Source organism: Pseudophryne corroboree, unplaced genomic scaffold, assembly GCF_028390025.1.
Source record: "Pseudophryne corroboree isolate aPseCor3 unplaced genomic scaffold, aPseCor3.hap2 scaffold_1743, whole genome shotgun sequence".
NCBI classification, from domain to species: domain Eukaryota; kingdom Metazoa; phylum Chordata; class Amphibia; order Anura; family Myobatrachidae; genus Pseudophryne; species Pseudophryne corroboree.
In genome coordinates, this window is record NW_026968380.1 from 52,655 (window position 1) to 72,583 (window position 19,929).

A 19,929-nucleotide genomic window follows, 5' to 3' on the forward strand; every position below is an offset into this window, starting at 1 on the left:
AAATTTTAAAGCCTCCTGTTAGGCCATAATCTACACGACATAGCCCTGAATTTTCCAATGCGCAGCTCTTTGCAAAAGAGAGATATTGGCAAGGAAAAGCTGTCTTGTACCATTGCATTTTTCTCCCAAACGAAGGACACTAGAAAGAAAATTTTAAAGCCTCCTGTTAGGCCATCATCTACACGACATAGCCCTGAATTTTCCAATGCGCAGCTCTTTGCAAAAGAGAGATATTGGCAAGGAAAAGCTGTCTTGTACCTTTGCATTTTTCTCCCAAACGAAGGTCACTAGATAGAAAATTTTAAAGCCTCCTGTTAGGCCATCATCTACACGACATAGCCCTGAATTTTCCAATGAGTAGCTCTTTGCAAAAGAGAGATATTGGCAAGGAAAAGCTGTCTTGTACCTTTGCATTTTTCTCCCAAACGAAGGACACTAGAAAGAAAATTTTAAAGCCTCCTGTTAGGCCATCATCTACACGACATAGCCCTGAATTTTCCAATGCGCAGCTCTTTGCAAAAGAGAGATATTGGCAAGGAAAAGCTGTCTTGTACCATTGCAGTTTTCTCCCAAACGAAGGACACTAGAAAGAACATTTTAAAGCCTCCTGTTAGGCCATCATCTACACGACATAGCCCTGAATTTTCCAATGCGCAGCTCTTTGCAAAAGAGAGATATTGGCAAGGAAAAGCTGTCTTGTACCTTTGCATTTTTCTTCCAAACGAAGGACACTAGAAAGAAAATTTTAAAGCCTCCTGTTAGGCCATCGTCTACACGACATAGCCCTGAATTTTCCAATGCGCAGCTCTTTGCAAAAGAGAGATATTGGCAAGGAAAAGCTGTCTTGTACCATTGCATTTTTCTCCCAAACGAAGGACACTAGAAAGAAAATTTTAAAGCCTCCTGTTAGGCCATCATCTACACGACATAGCCCTGAATTTTCCAATGCGTAGCTCTTTGCAAAAGAGAGATATTGGCAAGGAAAAGCTGTCTTGTACCTTTGCATTTTTCTCCCAAACGAAGGACACTAGAAAGAAAATTTTAAAGCCTCCTGTTAGGCCATCATCTACACGACATAGCCCTGAATTTTCCAATCCGTAGCTCTTTGCAAAAGAGAGATATTGGCAAGTAAATGCTGTCTTGTACCTTTGCATTTTTCTCCCAAACGAAGGACACTAGAAAGAAAATTTTAAAGCCTCCTGTTAGGCCATCATCTACACGACATAGCCCTGAATTTTCCAATGCGCAGCTCTTTGCAAAAGAGATATATTGGCAAGGAAAAGCTGTCTTGTACCATTGCATTTTTCTCCCAAACGAAGGACACTAGAAAGAAAATTTTAAAGCCTCCTGTTAGGCCATCATCTACACGACATAGCCCTGAATTTTCCAATGCGCAGCTCTTTGCAAAAGAGAGATATTGGCAAGGAAAAGCTGTCTTGTACCATTGCATTTTTCTCCCAAACGAAGGACACTAGAAAGAAAATTTTAAAGCCTCCTGTTAGGCCATCATCTACACGACATAGCCCTGAATTTTCCAATGCGTAGCTCTTTGCAAAAGAGAGATATTGGCAAGGAAAAGCTGTCTTGTACCTTTGCATTTTTCTCCCAAACGAAGGACACTAGAAAGAAAATTTTAAAGCCTCCTGTTAGGCCATCATCTACACGACATAGCCCTGAATTTTCCAATCCGTAGCTCTTTGCAAAAGAGAGATATTGGCAAGGAAAAGCTGTATTGTACCTTTGCATTTTTCTCCCAAACGAAAGACACTAGAATGAAAATTTTAAAGCCTCCTGTTAGTGCTTCATCTACACGTTATAGCCCTGAATTTTCCAATGCCTATCTCTTTGCAAAAGAGAGATATTGGCAAGGAAAAGCTGTATTGTACCTTTGCATTTTTCTCCCAAACGAAGGACACTAGAATGAAAATTTTTAAGCCTCCTGTTAGTGCTTCATCTACACGTTATAGCCCTGAATTTTCCAATGCCTATCTCTTTGCAAAAGAGAGATATCGGCAAGGAAAAGCTGTATTGTACCTTTGCATTTTTCTCCCAAACGAAAGACACTAGAATGAAAATTTTAAAGCCTCCTGTTAGTGCTTCATCTACACGTTATAGCCCTGCATTTTCCAATGCCTATCTCTTTGCAAAAGAGAGATATCGGCAAGGAAAAGCAGCATTGTACTTTTGCATTTTTCTCCCAAACGAAAGACACTAGAATGAAAATTTTAAAGCCTCTTGTTAGGCCATCATCTACACGACATAGCCCTGAATTTTCCAATGCGCAGCTCTTTGCAAAAGAGAGATATTGGCAAGGAAAAGCTGTCTTGTACCTTTGCATTTTTCTCCCAAACGAAGGACACTAGAAAGAAAATTTTAAAGCCTCCTGTTAGGCCATCATCTACACGACATAGCCCTGAATTTTCCAATGCGCAGCTCTTTGCAAAAGAGAGATATTGGCAAGGAAAAGCTGTCTTGTACCATTGCATTTTTCTCCCAAACGAAGGACACTAGAAAGAAAATTTTAAAGCCTCCTGTTAGGCCATCATCTACACGACATAGCCCTGAATTTTCCAATGCGCAGCTCTTTGCAAAAGAGAGATATTGGCAAGGAAAAGCTGTCTTGTACCTTTGCATTTTTCTCCCAAACGAAGGACACTAGAATGAAAATTTTTAAGCCTCCTGTTAGTGCTTCATCTACACGATATAGCCCTGAATTTTCCAATGCCTATCTCTTTGCAAAAGAGAGATATCGGCAAGGAAAAGCTGTATTGTACCTTTGCATTTTTCTCCCAAACGAAAGACACTAGAATGAAAATTTTAAAGCCTCCTGTTAGTGCTTCATCTACACGTTATAGCCCTGCATTTTCCAATGCCTATCTCTTTGCAAAAGAGAGATATCGGCAAGGAAAAGCAGCAATGTACTTTTGCATTTTTCTCCCAAACGAAAGACACTAGAATGAAAATTTTAAAGCCTCTTGTTAGGCCATCATCTACACGACATAGCCCTGAATTTTCCAATGCGCGGCTCTTTGCAAAAGAGAGATATTGGCAAGGAAAAGCTGTCTTGTACCTTTGCATTTTTCTCCCAAACGAAGGTCACTAGAAAGAAAATTTTAAAGCCTCCTGTTAGGCCATAATCTACACGACATAGCCCTGAATTTTCCAATGCGCAGCTCTTTGCAAAAGAGAGATATTGGCAAGGAAAAGCTGTCTTGTACCATTGCATTTTTCTCCCAAACGAAGGACACTAGAAAGAAAATTTTAAAGCCTCCTGTTAGGCCATCATCTACACGACATAGCCCTGAATTTTCCAATGCGCAGCTCTTTGCAAAAGAGAGATATTGGCAAGGAAAAGCTGTCTTGTACCTTTGCATTTTTCTCCCAAACGAAGGTCACTAGATAGAAAATTTTAAAGCCTCCTGTTAGGCCATCATCTACACGACATAGCCCTGAATTTTCCAATGAGTAGCTCTTTGCAAAAGAGAGATATTGGCAAGGAAAAGCTGTCTTGTACCTTTGCATTTTTCTCCCAAACGAAGGACACTAGAAAGAAAATTTTAAAGCCTCCTGTTAGGCCATCATCTACACGACATAGCCCTGAATTTTCCAATGCGCAGCTCTTTGCAAAAGAGAGATATTGGCAAGGAAAAGCTGTCTTGTACCATTGCAGTTTTCTCCCAAACGAAGGACACTAGAAAGAACATTTTAAAGCCTCCTGTTAGGCCATCATCTACACGACATAGCCCTGAATTTTCCAATGCGCAGCTCTTTGCAAAAGAGAGATATTGGCAAGGAAAAGCTGTCTTGTACCTTTGCATTTTTCTTCCAAACGAAGGACACTAGAAAGAAAATTTTAAAGCCTCCTGTTAGGCCATCGTCTACACGACATAGCCCTGAATTTTCCAATGCGCAGCTCTTTGCAAAAGAGAGATATTGGCAAGAAAAAGCTGTCTTGTACCATTGCATTTTTCTCCCAAACGAAGGACACTAGAAAGAAATTTTTAAAGCCTCCTGTTAGGCCATCATCTACACGACATAGCCCTGAATTTTCCAATGCGTAGCTCTTTGCAAAAGAGAGATATTGGCAAGGAAAAGCTGTCTTGTACCTTTGCATTTTTCTCCCAAACGAAGGACACTAGAAAGAAAATTTTAAAGCCTCCTGTTAGGCCATCATCTACACGACATAGCCCTGAATTTTCCAATCCGTAGCTCTTTGCAAAAGAGAGATATCGGCAAGTAAATGCTGTCTTGTACCATTGCATTTTTCTCCCAAACGAAGGACACTAGAAAGAAAATTTTAAAGCCTCCTGTTAGGCCATCATCTACACGACATAGCCCTGAATTTTCCAATGCGCAGCTCTTTGCAAAAGAGATATATTGGCAAGGAAAAGCTGTCTTGTACCATTGCATTTTTCTCCCAAACGAAGGACACTAGAAAGAAAATTTTAAAGCCTCCTGTTAGGCCATCATCTACACGACATAGCCCTGAATTTTCCAATGCGTAGCTCTTTGCAAAAGAGAGATATTGGCAAGGAAAAGCTGTCTTGTACCTTTGCATTTTTCTCCCAAACGAAGGACACTAGAAAGAAAATTTTAAAGCCTCCTGTTAGGCCATCATCTACACGACATAGCCCTGAATTTTCCAATGCGCAGCTCTTTGCAAAAGAGAGATATTGGCAAGGAAAAGCTGTCTTGTACCATTGCATTTTTCTCCCAAACGAAGGACACTAGAAAGAACATTTTAAAGCCTCCTGTTAGGCCATCATCTACACGACATAGCCCTGAATTTTCCAATGCGCAGCTCTTTGCAAAAGAGAGATATTGGCAAGAAAAAGCTGTCTTGTACCTTTGCATTTTTCTCCCAAACGAAGGTCACTAGAAAGAAAATTTTAAAGCCTCCTGTTAGGCCATCATCTACACGACATAGCCCTGAATTTTCCAATGCGCAGCTCTTTGCAAAATAGAGATATTGGCAAGGAAAAGCTGTCTTGTACCATTGCATTTTTCTCCCAAACGAAGGACACTAGAAAGAAAATTTTAAAGCCTCCTGTTAGGCCATCATCTACACGACATAGCCCTGAATTTTCCAATGCGCAGCTCTTTGCAAAAGAGAGATATTGGCAAGGAAAAGCTGTCTTGTACCATTGCAGTTTTCTCCCAAACGAAGGACACTAGAAAGAACATTTTAAAGCCTCCTGTTAGGCCATCATCTACACGACATAGCCCTGAATTTTCCAATGCGCAGCTCTTTGCAAAAGAGAGATATTGGCAAGGAAAAGCTGTCTTGTACCATTGCATTTTTCTCCCAAACGAAGGACACTAGAAAGAAATTTTTAAAGCCTCCTGTTAGGCCATCATCTACACGACATAGCCCTGAATTTTCCAATGCGTAGCTCTTTGCAAAAGAGATATTGGCAAGGAAAAGCTGTCTTGTACCTTTGCATTTTTCTCCCAAACGAAGGACACTAGAAAGAAAATTTTAAAGCCTCCTGTTAGGCCATCATCTACACGACATAGCCCTGAATTTTCCAATCCGTAGCTCTTTGCAAAAGAGAGATATTGGCAAGTAAATGCTGTCTTGTACCATTGCATTTTTCTCCCAAACGAAGGACACTAGAAAGAAAATTTTAAAGCCTCCTGTTAGGCCATCATCTACACGACATAGCCCTGAATTTTCCAATGCGCAGCTCTTTGCAAAAGAGATATATTGGCAAGGAAAAGCTGTCTTGTACCATTGCATTTTTCTCCCAAACGAAGGACACTAGAAAGAAAATTTTAAAGCCTCCTGTTAGGCCATCATCTACACGACATAGCCCTGAATTTTCCAATGCGTAGCTCTTTGCAAAAGAGAGATATTGGCAAGGAAAAGCTGTCTTGTACCATTGCATTTTTCTCCCAAACGAAGGACACTAGAAAGAACATTTTAAAGCCTCCTGTTAGGCCATCATCTACACGACATAGCCCTGAATTTTCCAATGCGCAGCTCTTTGCAAAAGAGAGATATTGGCAAGAAAAAGCTGTCTTGTACCTTTGCATTTTTCTCCCAAACGAAGGTCACTAGAAAGAAAATTTTAAAGCCTCCTGTTAGGCCATCATCTACACGACATAGCCCTGAATTTTCCAATGCGTAGCTCTTTGCAAAAGAGAGATATTGGCAAGGAAAAGCTGTCTTGTACCTTTGCATTTTTCTCCCAAACGAAGGACACTAGAAAGAAAATTTTAAAGCCTCCTGTTAGGCCATCATCTACACGACATAGCCCTGAATTTTCCAATGCGCAGCTCTTTGCAAAAGAGAGATATTGGCAAGGAAAAGCTGTATTGTACCTTTGCATTTTTCTCCCAAACTAAAGACACTAGAATGAAAATTTTAAAGCCTACTGTTAGTGCTTCATCTACACGTTATAGCCCTGAATTTTCCAATGCCTAGCTCTTTGCAAAAGAGAGATATCGGCAAGGAAAAGCTGTATTGTACCTTTGCATTTTTCTCCCAAACGAAAGACACTAGAATGAAAATTTTAAAGCCTCCTGTTAGTGCTTCATCTACACGTTATAGCCCTGAATTTTCCAATGCCTATCTCTTTGCAAAAGAGAGATATCGGCAAGGAAAAGCTTTATTGTACCTTTGCATTTTTCTCCCAAACGAAGGTCACTAGAAAGAAAATTTTAAAGCCTCCTGTTAGGCCATCATCTACACGACATAGCCCTGAACTTTCCAATGCGCAGCTCTTTGCAAAAGAGAGATATTGGCAAGGAAAAGCTGTCTTGTACCTTTGCATTTTTCTCCCAAACGAAGGTCACTAGAAAGAAAATTTTAAAGCCTCCTGTTAGGCCATCATCTACACGACATAGCCCTGAATTTTCCAATGCGCAGCTCTTTGCAAAAGAGAGATATTGGCAAGGAAAAGCTGTCTTGTACCATTGCATTTTTCTCCCAAACGAAGGACACTAGAAAGAAAATTTTAAAGCCTCCTGTTAGGCCATCATCTACACGACATAGCCCTGAATTTTCCAATGCGCAGCTCTTTGCAAAAGAGAGATATTGGCAAGGAAAAGCTGTCTTGTACCATTGCATTTTTCTCCCAAACGAAGGACACTAGAAAGAACATTTTAAAGCCTCCTGTTAGGCCATCATCTACACGACATAGCCCTGAATTTTCCAATGCGCAGCTCTTTGCAAAAGAGAGATATTGGCAAGAAAAAGCTGTCTTGTACCTTTGCATTTTTCTCCCAAACGAAGGTCACTAGAAAGAAAATTTTAAAGCCTCCTGTTAGGCCATCATCTACACGACATAGCCCTGAATTTTCCAATGCGTAGCTCTTTGCAAAATAGAGATATTGGCAAGGAAAAGCTGTCTTGTACCTTTGCATTTTTCTCCCAAACGAAGGACACTAGAAAGAAAATTTTAAAGCCTCCTGTTAGGCCATCATCTACACGACATAGCCCTGAATTTTCCAATGCGTAGCTCTTTGCAAAAGAGAGATATTGGCAAGGAAAAGCTGTCTTGTACCTTTGCATTTTTCTCCCAAACGAAGGACACTAGAAAGAAAATTTTAAAGCCTCCTGTTAGGCCATCATCTACACGACATAGCCCTGAATTTTCCAATGCGCAGCTCTTTGCAAAAGAGAGATATTGGCAAGGAAAAGCTGTATTGTACCTTTGCATTTTTCTCCCAAACTAAAGACACTAGAATGAAAATTTTAAAGCCTACTGTTAGTGCTTCATCTACACGTTATAGCCCTGAATTTTCCAATGCCTAGCTCTTTGCAAAAGAGAGATATCGGCAAGGAAAAGCTGTATTGTACCTTTGCATTTTTCTCCCAAACGAAAGACACTAGAATGAAAATTTTAAAGCCTCCTGTTAGTGCTTCATCTACACGTTATAGCCCTGAATTTTCCAATGCCTATCTCTTTGCAAAAGAGAGATATCGGCAAGGAAAAGCTTTATTGTACCTTTGCATTTTTCTCCCAAACGAAGGACACTAGAATGAAAATTTTAAAGCCTCCTATTAGTGCTTCATCTACACGTTATAGCCCTGAATTTTCCAATGCCTATCTCTTTGCAAAAGAGAGATATCGGCAAGGAAAAGCTGTATTTTACCTTTGCATTTTTCTCCCAAACGAAGGACACTAGAATGAAAATTTTAAAGCCTCCTGTTAGTGCTTCATCTACACGTTATAGCCCAGAATTTTCCAATGCCTATCTCTTTGCAAAAGAGAGATATCGGCAAGGAAAAGCTGTCTTGTACCTTTGCATTTTTCTCCCAAACGAAGGACACTAGAAAGAAAATTTTAAAGCCTCCTGTTAGGCCATCATCTACACGACATAGCCCTGAATTTTCCAATGCGCAGCTCTTTGCAAAAGAGAGATATTGGCAAGGAAAAGCTGTCTTGTACCATTGCATTTTTCTCCCAAACGAAGGACACTAGAAAGAAAATTTTAAAGCCTCCTGTTAGGCCATCATCTACACGACATAGCCCTGAATTTTCCAATGCGTAGCTCTTTGCAAAAGAGAGATATTGGCAAGGAAAAGCTGTCTTGTACCTTTGCATTTTTCTCCCAAACGAAGGACACTAGAAAGAAAATTTTAAAGCCTCCTGTTAGGCCATCATCTACACGACATAGCCCTGAATTTTCCAATGCCTATCTCTTTGCAAAAGAGAGATATTGGCAAGGAAAAGCTGTATTGTACCTTTGCATTTTTCTCCCAAACGAAGGACACTAGAATGAAAATTTTTAAGCCTCCTGTTAGTGCTTCATCTACACGTTATAGCCCTGAATTTTCCAATGCCTATCTCTTTGCAAAAGAGAGATATCGGCAAGGAAAAGCTGTATTGTACCTTTGCATTTTTCTCCCAAACGAAAGACACTGGAATGAAAATTTTAAAGCCTCCTGTTAGTGCTTCATCTACACGTTATAGCCCTGAATTTTCCAATGCCTATCTCTTTGCAAAAGAGAGATATCGGCAAGGAAAAGCTGTATTGTACCTTTGCATTTTTCTCCCAAACTAAAGACACTAGAATGAAAATTTTAAAGCCTACTGTTAGTGCTTCATCTACACGTTATAGCCCTGCATTTTCCAATGCCTATCTCTTTGCAAAAGAGAGATATCGGCAAGGAAAAGCTGCATTGTACTTTTGCATTTTTCTCCCAAACGAAAGACACTAGAATGAAAATTTTAAAGCCTCCTGTTAGTGCTTCATCTACACGTTATAGCCCTGAATTTTCCAATGCCTAGCTCTTTGCAAAAGAGAGATATTGGCAAGGAAAAGCTGTATTGTACCTTTGCATTTTTCTCCCAAACGAAAGACACTAGAATGAAAATTTTAAAGCCTCCTGTTAGTGCTTCATCTACACGTTATAGCCCTGAATTTTCCAATGCCTATCTCTTTGCAAAAGAGAGATATCGGCAAGGAAAAGCTGTATTGTACCTTTGCATTTTTCTCCCAAACTAAAGACACTAGAATGAAAATTTTAAAGCCTACTGTTAGTGCTTCATCTACACGTTATAGCCCTGAATTTTCCAATGCCTAGCTCTTTGCAAAAGAGAGATATCGGCAAGGAAAAGCTGTATTGTACCTTTGCATTTTTCTCCCAAACGAAAGACACTAGAATGAAAATTTTAAAGCCTCCTGTTAGTGCTTCATCTACACGTTATAGCCCTGAATTTTCCAATGCCTATCTCTTTGCAAAAGAGAGATATCGGCAAGGAAAAGCTTTATTGTACCTTTGCATTTTTCTCCCAAACGAAGGACACTAGAATGAAAATTTTAAAGCCTCCTATTAGTGCTTCATCTACACGTTATAGCCCTGAATTTTCCAATGCCTATCTCTTTGCAAAAGAGAGATATCGGCAAGGAAAAGCTGTATTTTACCTTTGCATTTTTCTCCCAAACGAAGGACACTAGAATGAAAATTTTAAAGCCTCCTGTTAGTGCTTCATCTACACGTTATAGCCCTGAATTTTCCAATGCCTATCTCTTTGCAAAAGAGAGATATCGGCAAGGAAAAGCTGTATTGTACCTTTGCATTTTTCTCCCAAACTAAAGACACTAGAATGATAATTTTAAAGCCTACTGTTAGTGCTTCATCTACACGTTATAGCCCTGAATTTTCCAATGCCTAGCTCTTTGCAAAAGAGAGATATCGGCAAGGAAAAGCTGTATTGTACCTTTGCATTTTTCTCCCAAACGAAAGACACTAGAATGAAAATTTTAAAGCCTCCTGTTAGTGCTTCATCTACACGTTATAGCCCTGAATTTTCCAATGCCTATCTCTTTGCAAAAGAGAGATATCGGCAAGGAAAAGCTTTATTGTACCTTTGCATTTTTCTCCCAAACGAAGGACACTAGAATGAAAATTTTAAAGCCTCCTATTAGTGCTTCATCTACACGTTATAGCCCTGAATTTTCCAATGCCTATCTCTTTGCAAAAGAGAGATATCGGCAAGGAAAAGCTGTATTTTACCTTTGCATTTTTCTCCCAAACGAAGGACACTAGAATGAAAATTTTAAAGCCTCCTGTTAGTGCTTCATCTACACGTTATAGCCCAGAATTTTCCAATGCCTATCTCTTTGCAAAAGAGAGATATCGGCAAGGAAAAGCTGTCTTGTACCTTTGCATTTTTCTCCCAAACGAAGGACACTAGAAAGAAAATTTTAAAGCCTCCTGTTAGGCCATCATCTACACGACATAGCCCTGAATTTTCCAATGCGCAGCTCTTTGCAAAAGAGAGATATTGGCAAGGAAAAGCTGTCTTGTACCATTGCATTTTTCTCCCAAACGAAGGACACTAGAAAGAAAATTTTAAAGCCTCCTGTTAGGCCATCATCTACACGACATAGCCCTGAATTTTCCAATGCGTAGCTCTTTGCAAAAGAGAGATATTGGCAAGGAAAAGCTGTCTTGTACCTTTGCATTTTTCTCCCAAACGAAGGACACTAGAAAGAAAATTTTAAAGCCTCCTGTTAGGCCATCATCTACACGACATAGCCCTGAATTTTCCAATCCGTAGCTCTTTGCAAAAGAGAGATATTGGCAAGGAAAAGCTGTATTGTACCTTTGCATTTTTCTCCCAAACGAAAGACACTAGAATGAAAATTTTAAAGCCTCCTGTTAGTGCTTCATCTACACGTTATAGCCCTGAATTTTCCAATGCCTATCTCTTTGCAAAAGAGAGATATTGGCAAGGAAAAGCTGTATTGTACCTTTGCATTTTTCTCCCAAACGAAGGACACTAGAATGAAAATTTTTAAGCCTCCTGTTAGTGCTTCATCTACACGTTATAGCCCTGAATTTTCCAATGCCTATCTCTTTGCAAAAGAGAGATATCGGCAAGGAAAAGCTGTATTGTACCTTTGCATTTTTCTCCCAAACGAAAGACACTAGAATGAAAATTTTAAAGCCTCCTGTTAGTGCTTCATCTACACGTTATAGCCCTGCATTTTCCAATGCCTATCTCTTTGCAAAAGAGAGATATCGGCAAGGAAAAGCAGCATTGTACTTTTGCATTTTTCTCCCAAACGAAAGACACTAGAATGAAAATTTTAAAGCCTCTTGTTAGGCCATCATCTACACGACATAGCCCTGAATTTTCCAATGCGCAGCTCTTTGCAAAAGAGAGATATTGGCAAGGAAAAGCTGTCTTGTACCTTTGCATTTTTCTCCCAAACGAAGGTCACTAGAAAGAAAATTTTAAAGCCTCCTGTTAGGCCATAATCTACACGACATAGCCCTGAATTTTCCAATGCGCAGCTCTTTGCAAAAGAGAGATATTGGCAAGGAAAAGCTGTCTTGTACCATTGCATTTTTCTCCCAAACGAAGGACACTAGAAAGAAAATTTTAAAGCCTCCTGTTAGGCCATCATCTACACGACATAGCCCTGAATTTTCCAATGCGCAGCTCTTTGCAAAAGAGAGATATTGGCAAGGAAAAGCTGTCTTGTACCTTTGCATTTTTCTCCCAAACGAAGGACACTAGAATGAAAATTTTTAAGCCTCCTGTTAGTGCTTCATCTACACGATATAGCCCTGAATTTTCCAATGCCTATCTCTTTGCAAAAGAGAGATATCGGCAAGGAAAAGCTGTATTGTACCTTTGCATTTTTCTCCCAAACGAAAGACACTAGAATGAAAATTTTAAAGCCTCCTGTTAGTGCTTCATCTACACGTTATAGCCCTGCATTTTCCAATGCCTATCTCTTTGCAAAAGAGAGATATCGGCAAGGAAAAGCAGCATTGTACTTTTGCATTTTTCTCCCAAACGAAAGACACTAGAATGAAAATTTTAAAGCCTCTTGTTAGGCCATCATCTACACGACATAGCCCTGAATTTTCCAATGCGCAGCTCTTTGCAAAAGAGAGATATTGGCAAGGAAAAGCTGTCTTGTACCTTTGCATTTTTCTCCCAAACGAAGGTCACTAGAAAGAAAATTTTAAAGCCTCCTGTTAGGCCATAATCTACACGACATAGCCCTGAATTTTCCAATGCGCAGCTCTTTGCAAAAGAGAGATATTGGCAAGGAAAAGCTGTCTTGTACCATTGCATTTTTCTCCCAAACGAAGGACACTAGAAAGAAAATTTTAAAGCCTCCTGTTAGGCCATCATCTACACGACATAGCCCTGAATTTTCCAATGCGCAGCTCTTTGCAAAAGAGAGATATTGGCAAGGAAAAGCTGTCTTGTACCTTTGCATTTTTCTCCCAAACGAAGGTCACTAGATAGAAAATTTTAAAGCCTCCTGTTAGGCCATCATCTACACGACATAGCCCTGAATTTTCCAATGAGTAGCTCTTTGCAAAAGAGAGATATTGGCAAGGAAAAGCTGTCTTGTACCTTTGCATTTTTCTCCCAAACGAAGGACACTAGAAAGAAAATTTTAAAGCCTCCTGTTAGGCCATCATCTACACGACATAGCCCTGAATTTTCCAATGCGCAGCTCTTTGCAAAAGAGAGATATTGGCAAGGAAAAGCTGTCTTGTACCATTGCAGTTTTCTCCCAAACGAAGGACACTAGAAAGAACATTTTAAAGCCTCCTGTTAGGCCATCATCTACACGACATAGCCCTGAATTTTCCAATGCGCAGCTCTTTGCAAAAGAGAGATATTGGCAAGGAAAAGCTGTCTTGTACCTTTGCATTTTTCTTCCAAACGAAGGACACTAGAAAGAAAATTTTAAAGCCTCCTGTTAGGCCATCGTCTACACGACATAGCCCTGAATTTTCCAATGCGCAGCTCTTTGCAAAAGAGAGATATTGGCAAGGAAAAGCTGTCTTGTACCTTTGCATTTTTCTCCCAAACGAAGGACACTAGAAAGAAAATTTTAAAGCCTCCTGTTAGGCCATCATCTACACGACATAGCCCTGAATTTTCCAATGCGTAGCTCTTTGCAAAAGAGAGATATTGGCAAGGAAAAGCTGTCTTGTACCTTTGCATTTTTCTCCCAAACGAAGGACACTAGAAAGAAAATTTTAAAGCCTCCTGTTAGGCCATCATCTACACGACATAGCCCTGAATTTTCCAATCCGTAGCTCTTTGCAAAAGAGAGATATTGGCAAGTAAATGCTGTCTTGTACCTTTGCATTTTTCTCCCAAACGAAGGACACTAGAAAGAAAATTTTAAAGCCTCCTGTTAGGCCATCATCTACACGACATAGCCCTGAATTTTCCAATGCGCAGCTCTTTGCAAAAGAGATATATTGGCAAGGAAAAGCTGTCTTGTACCATTGCATTTTTCTCCCAAACGAAGGACACTAGAAAGAAAATTTTAAAGCATCCTGTTAGGCCATCATCTACACGACATAGCCCTGAATTTTCCAATGCGTAGCTCTTTGCAAAAGAGAGATATTGGCAAGGAAAAGCTGTCTTGTACCTTTGCATTTTTCTCCCAAACGAAGGACACTAGAAAGAAAATTTTAAAGCCTCCTGTTAGGCCATCATCTACACGACATAGCCCTGAATTTTCCAATGCGCAGCTCTTTGCAAAAGAGAGATATTGGCAAGGAAAAGCTGTCTTGTACCATTGCATTTTTCTCCCAAACGAAGGACACTAGAAAGAACATTTTAAAGCCTCCTGTTAGGCCATCATCTACACGACATAGCCCTGAATTTTCCAATGCGCAGCTCTTTGCAAAAGAGAGATATTGGCAAGAAAAAGCTGTCTTGTACCTTTGCATTTTTCTCCCAAACGAAGGTCACTAGAAAGAAAATTTTAAAGCCTCCTGTTAGGCCATCATCTACACGACATAGCCCTGAATTTTCCAATGCGTAGCTCTTTGCAAAATAGAGATATTGGCAAGGAAAAGCTGTCTTGTACCTTTGCATTTTTCTCCCAAACGAAGGACACTAGAAAGAAAATTTTAAAGCCTCCTGTTAGGCCATCATCTACACGACATAGCCCTGAATTTTCCAATGCGCAGCTCTTTGCAAAAGAGAGATATTGGCAAGGAAAAGCTGTCTTGTACCTTTGCATTTTTCTCCCAAACGAAGGACACTAGAAAGAAAATTTTAAAGCCTCCTGTTAGGCCATCATCTACACGACATAGCCCTGAATTTTCCAATGCGTAGCTCTTTGCAAAAGAGAGATATTGGCAAGGAAAAGCTGTCTTGTACCTTTGCATTTTTCTCCCAAACGAAGGACACTAGAAAGAAAATTTTAAAGCCTCCTGTTAGGCCATCATCTACACGACATAGCCCTAAATTTTCCAATCCGTAGCTCTTTGCAAAAGAGAGATATTGGCAAGTAAATGCTGTCTTGTACCTTTGCATTTTTCTCCCAAACGAAGGACACTAGAAAGAAAATTTTAAAGCCTCCTGTTAGGCCATCATCTACACGACATAGCCCTGAATTTTCCAATGCGCAGCTCTTTGCAAAAGAGATATATTGGCAAGGAAAAGCTGTCTTGTACCATTGCATTTTTCTCCCAAACGAAGGACACTAGAAAGAAAATTTTAAAGCATCCTGTTAGGCCATCATCTACACGACATAGCCCTGAATTTTCCAATGCGTAGCTCTTTGCAAAAGAGAGATATTGGCAAGGAAAAGCTGTCTTGTACCTTTGCATTTTTCTCCCAAACGAAGGACACTAGAAAGAAAATTTTAAAGCCTCCTGTTAGGCCATCATCTACACGACATAGCCCTGAATTTTCCAATGCGCAGCTCTTTGCAAAAGAGAGATATTGGCAAGGAAAAGCTGTCTTGTACCATTGCATTTTTCTCCCAAACGAAGGACACTAGAAAGAACATTTTAAAGCCTCCTGTTAGGCCATCATCTACACGACATAGCCCTGAATTTTCCAATGCGCAGCTCTTTGCAAAAGAGAGATATTGGCAAGAAAAAGCTGTCTTGTACCTTTGCATTTTTCTCCCAAACGAAGGTCACTAGAAAGAAAATTTTAAAGCCTCCTGTTAGGCCATCATCTACACGACATAGCCCTGAATTTTCCAATGCGTAGCTCTTTGCAAAATAGAGATATTGGCAAGGAAAAGCTGTCTTGTACCTTTGCATTTTTCTCCCAAACGAAGGACACTAGAAAGAAAATTTTAAAGCCTCCTGTTAGGCCATCATCTACACGACATAGCCCTGAATTTTCCAATGCGCAGCTCTTTGCAAAAGAGAGATATTGGCAAGGAAAAGCTGTCTTGTACCTTTGCATTTTTCTCCCAAACGAAGGACACTAGAAAGAAAATTTTAAAGCCTCCTGTTAGGCCATCATCTACACGACATAGCCCTGAATTTTCCAATGCGTAGCTCTTTGCAAAAGAGAGATATTGGCAAGGAAAAGCTGTCTTGTACCTTTGCATTTTTCTCCCAAACGAAGGACACTAGAAAGAAAATTTTAAAGCCTCCTGTTAGGCCATCATCTACACGACATAGCCCTGAATTTTCCAATGCGCAGCTCTTTGCAAAAGAGAGATATTGGCAAGGAAAAGCTGTCTTGTACCATTGCATTTTTCTCCCAAACGAAGGACACTAGAAAGAAAATTTTAAAGCCTCCTGTTAGGCCATCATCTACACGACATAGCCCTGAATTTTCCAATGCGTAGCTCTTTGCAAAAGAGAGATATTGGCAAGGAAAAGCTGTCTTGTACCTTTGCATTTTTCTCCCAAACGAAGGACACTAGAAAGAAAATTTTAAAGCCTCCTGTTAGGCCATCATCTACACGACATAGCCCTGAATTTTCCAATCCGTAGCTCTTTGCAAAAGAGAGATATTGGCAAGGAAAAGCTGTCTTGTACCTTTGCATTTTTCTCCCAAACGAAGGACACTAGAAAGAAAATTTTAAAGCCTCCTGTTAGGCCATCATCTACACGACATAGCCCTGAATTTTCAAATGCGCAGCTCTTTGCAAAAGAGAGATATTGGCAAGGAAAAGCTGTCTTGTACCATTGCATTTTTCTCCCAAACGAAGGACACTAGAATGAAAATTTTAAAACCTCCTGTTAGTGCTTCATCTACACGTTATAGCCCTGAATTTTCCAATGCCTATCTCTTTGCAAAAGAGAGATATCGGCAAGGAAATGCTGTATTGTACCTTTGCATTTTTCTCCCAAACGAAAGACACTAGAATGAAAATTTTAAAGCCTCCTGTTAGTGCTTCATCTACACGTTATAGCCCTGCATTTTCCAATGCCTATCTCTTTGCAAAAGAGAGATATCGGCAAGGAAAAGCTGCATTGTACTTTTGCATTTTTCTCCCAAATGAAAGACACTAGAATGAAAATTTTAAAGCCTCCTTTTAGTGCTTCATCTACACGTAATAGCCCTGAATTTTCCTATGCCTATCTCTTTGCAAAAGAGAGATATCGGCAAGGAAATGCTGTATTGTACCTTTGCATTTTTCTCCCAAACGAAAGACACTAGAATGAAAATTTTAAAGCCTACTGTTAGTGCTTCATCTACACGTTATAGCCCTGCATTTTCCAATGCCTATCTCTTTGCAAAAGAGAGATATCGGCAAGGAAAAGCTGCATTGTACTTTTGCATTTTTCTCCCAAACGAAAGACACTAGAATGAAAATTTTAAAGCCTCCTGTTAGTGCTTCATCTACACGTTATAGCCCTGAATTTTCCAATGCCTAGCTCTTTGCAAAAGAGAGATATTGGCAAGGAAAAGCTGTATTGTACCTTTGCATTTTTCTCCCAAACGAAAGACACTAGAATGAAAATTTTAAAGCCTCCTGTTAGTGCTTCATCTACACGTTATAGCCCTGAATTTTCCAATGCCTATCTCTTTGCAAAAGAGAGATATCGGCAAGGAAAAACTGTATTGTACCTTTGCATTTTTCTCCCAAACGAAAGACACTAGAATGAAAATTTTAAAGCCTCCTGTTAGTGCTTCAACTACACGTTATAGTCCTGAATTTTCCAATGCCTATCTCTTTGCAAAAGAGAGATATCGGCAAGGAAAAGCTGTATTGTACCTTTGCATTTTTCTCCCAAACGAAGGACACTAGAATGAAAATTTAAAAGCCTCCTGTTTAGTGCTTCATCTACACGGTATAGCCCTGAATTTTCCAATGCCTAGCTCTTTGCAAAAGAGAGATATTGGCAAGGAAAAACTGTATTGTACCTTTGCATTTTTCTCCCAAACGAAGGACACTAGAGTGAAAATTTTAAAGCCTCCTGTTAGTGCTTCATCTACACGTTATAGCCCTGAATTTTCCAATGCCTATCTCTTTGCAAAAGAGAGATATCGGCAAGGAAAAACTGTATTGTACCTTTGCATTTTTCTCCCAAACGAAAGACACTAGAATGAAAATTTTAAAGCCTCCTGTTAGTGCTTCATCTACACGTTATAGCCCTGAATTTTCCAATGCCTAGCTCTTTGCAAAAGAGAGATATTGGCAAGGAAAAGCTGTATTGTACCTTTGCTTTTTTCTCCCAAACGAAAGACACTAGAATGAAAATTTTAAAGCCTACTGTTAGTGCTTCATCTACACGTTATAGCCCTGAATTTTCCAATGCCTATCTCTTTGCAAAAGAGAGATATCGGCAACGAAATGCTGTATTGTACCTTTGCATTTTTCTCCCAAACGAAAGACACTAGAATGAAAATTTTAAAGCCTCCTGTTAGTGCTTCATCTACACGTTATAGCCCTACATTTTCCAATGCCTATCTCTTTGCAAAAGAGAGATATCGGCAAGGAAAAGCTGCATTGTACTTTTGCATTTTTCTCCCAAACGAAAGACACTAGAATGAAAATTTTAAAGCCTCCTTTTAGTGCTTCATCTACACGTAATAGCCCTGAATTTTCCAATGCCTATCTCTTTGCAAAAGAGAGATATCGGCAAGGAAATGCTGTATTGTACCTTTGCATTTTTTTCCCAAACGAAAGACACTAGAATGAAAATTTTAAAGCCTACTGTTAGTGCTTCATCTACACGTTATAGCCCTGCATTTTCCAATGCCTATCTCTTTGCAAAAGAGAGATATCGGCAAGGAAAAGCTGCATTGTACTTTTGCATTTTTCTCCCAAACGAAAGACACTAGAATGAAAATTTTAAAGCCTCCTGTTAGTGCTTCATCTACACGTTATAGCCTTGAATTTTCCAATGCCTAGCTCTTTGCAAAAGAGAGATATTGGCAAGGAAAAGCTGTATTGTACCTTTGCATTTTTCTCCCAAACGAAGGACACTAGAATGAAAATTTTAAAGCCTCCTATTAGTGCTTCATCTACACGTTATAGCCCTGAATTTTCCAATGCCTATCTCTTTGCAAAAGAGAGATATCGGCAAGGAAAAGCTTTGCATTTTTCTCCCAAACGAAGGACACTAGAATGAAAATTTTAAAGCATCCTATTAGTGCTTCATCTACACGTTATAGCCCTGAATTTTCCAATGCCTATCTCTTTGCAAAAGAGAGATATCGGCAAGGAAAAGGTGTTAATCAGAGACTTGGCTTTGTGGACACTTTTCAGAGAGCAAATTTGTTAGCATAAACATAAAATCAGAAAATGAAGAGCTGTTTAATCACTCAATTGGACTTTTCTGCCAGCATAATTTTTTTTCTCTGCAACTCACTGCTAAATTGTGCTTCCTAGCTGTTTTTTTATAGAATCACTTAATCAAATCTAACTCTGATTACATCAGAGAAGGCCAGGTACCCTACACCATAAGGGGGGTTTTTGAAATTTTGACTTGTCTACTTAAAGATCACCAAAATCTGATTACAAGGTCAATTACATCCCTGGGTGGGATTGAACCACCAACCTTTTGGTTAATAGCCAAACATGCTAACCGATTGCGCCACAGAGACACCTTGCGAAAGTCAATACTGACAAAGGCTAATAAGCATTCATCTAGAACGTTTCCTAGAAAAACTTTAAAAAGTCAATAATCTGGAGAATTTTTGTAAGAAACACATTGGTACTTTCCCATGATGAGTGAGTGCTTCAGGATTTCTTGCACTTACATGGGCTATTAACCAAAAGGTTGGTGGTTCAATCCCACCCAGGGATGTAATTGACCTTGTCATCAGATTTTGGTGATCTTTAAGTAGACAAGTCAAAATTTCAAACCCCCTCTTATGGTGTAGGGTACCTGGCCTTCTCTGACGTAATCAGAGTTAGATTTAATTAAGTGATTTTATAAAAAACAGCTAGGAAGCACAATTTAGCAGTGGGTTGCAGAGAAAAAAATAACATTTTAAACCTACCGGTAATTTTTTTTTCTCGTAGTCCGTAGAGGATGATGGGGACTCCGTAAGGACCATGGGGGATAGACGGGCTCCGCAGCAGACATGGGCACTTTAAGAAAGACTTTAGATCTGGGTGTGCACTGGCTCCTCCCTCTATGCCCCTCCTCCATACCTCAGTTAGAGAAACTGTGCCCAGAGGAGACGGACAGTACGAGGAAAGGATTTTTGTTAATCCAAGGTCAAGATTCATACCAGCCACACCAATCACACCGTATAACTTGTGATATAC

At 39.7% G+C, this 19,929-nt stretch overlaps 1 non-coding gene across 1 annotated transcript; it reads right to left on the reverse strand.

The window, feature by feature from the left end:
- Positions 1 to 19,185: 19,185 nt before the first annotated feature.
- TRNAN-AUU (transfer RNA asparagine (anticodon AUU)) lies at positions 19,186 to 19,259 on the reverse strand. The gene has a single exon. It is a non-coding gene; the product is annotated as a tRNA-Asn (tRNA).
- Between the last annotated feature and the right edge of the window lie 670 nt (positions 19,260 to 19,929).